Genomic DNA, 3435 nt, shown 5'->3' with positions numbered 1-3435 from the left:
TGGGGATGGGAGGTGCAGGACTGGGGAGGACGGTGTGAGGAGGACAGTGGGAGACAGGGGGTGCAGGGCTGGGGAGGACGATGTGGGGAGGACAGTGGGGGACAGGAGGGTGCAGAGCTGGGGAGGATGGTGTTGGGAGGATGGTGGGGGATGGGAGGGTGCAGGACTGGGGAGGACGCTGTGAGCAGAACAGTGGGGGACAGGGGGGTGCAGGGCTGGGTAGGATGGTGTGAGGACAGTGGGGGGCAGGGGGGTGCAGGGCTGGGTAGGACGGTGTGAGGACAGTGGGGGACAGGGGGGTGCAGGGCTGGGTAGGACGGTGTGAGGACAGTGGGGGACGGGAGGGTGCAGGGCTGGGGAGGACAGTATGGGGAGGACGGTGGGGGACGGGAGTGAGCAGGGCCAGGGAGGATGATAGGGGACAGGAGGGTGCAGCCTGGCCGCAGAGCCATCGCTGGGGAAGGCTGAGAACCCACCTAGGCTTCAGTGAGTCACAGTGACAGCGGCCTTGGTGGGAGTGATTTTGGCAGCGCGGTAAGGATGGGCTCTGGAGAGAACAGGAGGAGGCAGTAGAGGGAGGGAGGACAGACAGCTCTTTCAAGATAAACAAGGACATTTGGGAGGCACTTTGTTTTATTGTTTTGTTTTAGGATGCCTGCTCTTTTACTTAGCTAATCCCTGGGGGCAGGTCATCTCTTGGCAGGTCTGTTAAACAGTAGCAGGATGCATAGCAGCCCCCAGATTTGTTCACCTCAGAATGAAATGTTACTTGGAATAAGGGTCTTTGCAGATATAATGAAGGTAAAGATCTAGAGATGAGACCATCCTGGCTTAGGGTGGGCCCTGGATCCAATACATATCCTTATAAAAGGAGGTGGCTGGGTGCAGTGGCTCACGCCTGTAATCCCAGCACTTTGGGAGGCCGAGGCAGGCGGATCACATGGTCAGGAGATCGAGACCATCCTGGCCAACATGGTGAAACCTGTCTCTACTAAAATACAAAAAATTAGCCGCGCATGGTGGTGTGCACCTGTAATCCCAGCTACTCGGGAGGCTGAGGCAGGGGAATTAATCGAACCTGGGAGGCAGAGGTTGCAGTGAGCCGAGATCACACCACTGCACTCCAGCCTGGTGACACAGCAAGACTCTGTTTCAAAAAAAAAGGAGAAGGCCAGGTGAGGTGGCTCACACCTGTCATCCCAGCACTTTGGGAGGCCAAAGTGGGAGGACGGCTTGAGCCCAGGAGTTTGAGACCAGACTGGATAACATGGCAAGACCCTCTCTCTACAAAAAGTTAAAAAAATAAAATTAGCTGGGCATTGTGGTGGGTGCCTGTAGTCCCAGCTACTCAAGAGGCTGAGGCAAGAGAATCACTTGAGGCCAGGAGTTTGAGGCTTCCATGAGCCGTGATTGTGCCACTGCATTCCAGCCTGGGTGACAGAGCAAGGCTCTCTCTCAAAAATAAGCAAATACATACATACATACATAAGTAAATAAAACGCTCTTCAGGGCCCAGCATGCATGTCTGCAGTCTGTACTGAGTTCAAACCCTCTGTCAATACTGGGAGTGTCTGTGCATGGATTTTGGATTCTGTGTATTGGGAAATCTGGCTGAAATCTGTTGCAGCTCTCTGGCAAGTTCCTTTCACCACTCCCCACAGACTCACGCCCTGAAACCACACCAGGGGCCGCCCTCACTCACCGCAGGGGACAACCACCCACCAAAAACCATTTCCTCTGCGGATGCTTCCGGCCCAAAGGAGGAACCAGAAGCGGGCAGGATGGGGAAGCAGCCGGCAGAGAAGCCAAATTGTTTCCTTAAGAGAAAGGGATTTATGGGAGGTGGAGGTTGCAGTGACCTGAGATCGCGCCATTGCACTCCAGCCTGGGTGACAAGAGCGAAACTCTGTCTAAAAAAACAAAAAAAAAAAAAAAAAAAAAGAGAGAGAGAGAGAGTGAAAGGGATTTCCTGAGCCTCCCGGAGGTCGGCTGGGTAATTTTCCTTCGTCCGACCCTCTCCCTGGCCCTTGTGCAGCCACCCTCATCCAGATCCAGATGGCACGAAGCCTGTGGACTCGGGTTTCTGACTCGTCTCCCAGGAGCCGGTTTCTGTTTACCGCTGAAAGGCACAGTCTGCTGCCAAATTTGAGGTGTGAGCTCACCGAGAAAGCAGCACTGCGCTCCCCCGGGAGCTTCCCAAAAACGGGCCGTTGCTGCCCTCGGTTCTGCAGCAGAGATGGTGGCCGTGAAGACAATGAGCCCGCCTACGGGGTCACTGCGTCCGGTCTCACTCCAGCCAGGCTGCCGGCCCGGCCCCTGCCTCCGTTTCCCTTGCTTTGAAATATCAATGGCTGCGCCACCTGCTCCATCCTGCTCTGCAGCGCTGGGAAGAGCCTCAGGGACTGAAGTCCAGCCTGCTGCCCAACTTCTGAAATGAGGACGGTTGGCCAGGCCGAAGAAAACAGAGCCAAGCTGTGTTTCGGGAGACACAGAAGCCTCCAGATTCTCCTACCTGCTTGTTCTTGTTCCTCCCTTAACCCACTCTGAGGACCGGGGCCTTACGGGGTGGGGAGCCGTACTGGCCCCAGGGTGGGCAGGGTGGAGGCCAGCCTTTTTGGGGACACGATCCTAGTATCAGAATGTCCATCTTTTCTAGTGACAGACCCAGGCGGTAGGTTCTGGCACAGCCATCTGCCAAAATCTTTCCTCCAAACAGATGTGCCTGTTTAAAAAGGAGATCTAATGCAGGGTTTTAGCAGCAATGTAAGGGCCATCAGTAGTCAGGTGTGGTAGCGGGTACTGGGGGACGCTGAGGCACAGGATTGCTTCAGACCAAGAGTTCAAGACCGGCCTGGGCAACATAGTGAGACCCTATCTCTACAAAAAAATTTTAAAAATTAGCCAGACACGGTGGTGTGTGCCTGTAGTCTCAGCTACTCAGGTGGTGTGTGGGAGGATGGCTTGAACATGGGATGTCGAGGCGGCAGTGAGCTATGATCATACCACTCCAGCCTGGATGACAGAGCAAGACCCTGTCTCTAAACAACAACAACAAAAAGCAAAACAAAAGGGAAAAAACAGGAGTTCGAGACCAGCCTGGCTAACGTGGTGAAACCCCGTCTAGGCCGGGAGTGGTGGCTCACGCCTGTAATCCCAGCACTTTGGGAGGCAAACAGGAGTTCGAGACCAGCCTGGCTAACGTGGTGAAACCCCGTCTAGGCCGGGAGTGGTGGCTCACGCCTGTAATCCCAGCACTTTGGGAGGCTGAGGCGGGCAGATAACGAGGTCAGGAGATCGAGACCGTCCTGACGAACACGGTGAAACCCTGTCTCTACTAAAAACACAAAAAAATTAGCTGGGCGTGGTGGCGGGCACCTGTAGTCCCAGCTTCTAGGGAGGCTGAGGCAGGAGAATGGCGTGAACCCAGGAGGCGGA

The sequence above is a fragment of the Mandrillus leucophaeus genome, unplaced genomic scaffold, assembly GCF_000951045.1.
Source record: "Mandrillus leucophaeus isolate KB7577 unplaced genomic scaffold, Mleu.le_1.0 Scaffold180, whole genome shotgun sequence".
In the NCBI taxonomy this organism is placed as follows: domain Eukaryota; kingdom Metazoa; phylum Chordata; class Mammalia; order Primates; family Cercopithecidae; genus Mandrillus; species Mandrillus leucophaeus.
The sequence above is the reverse complement of the archived record's forward strand: the minus strand, read 5'-3'. Positions refer to the sequence as shown.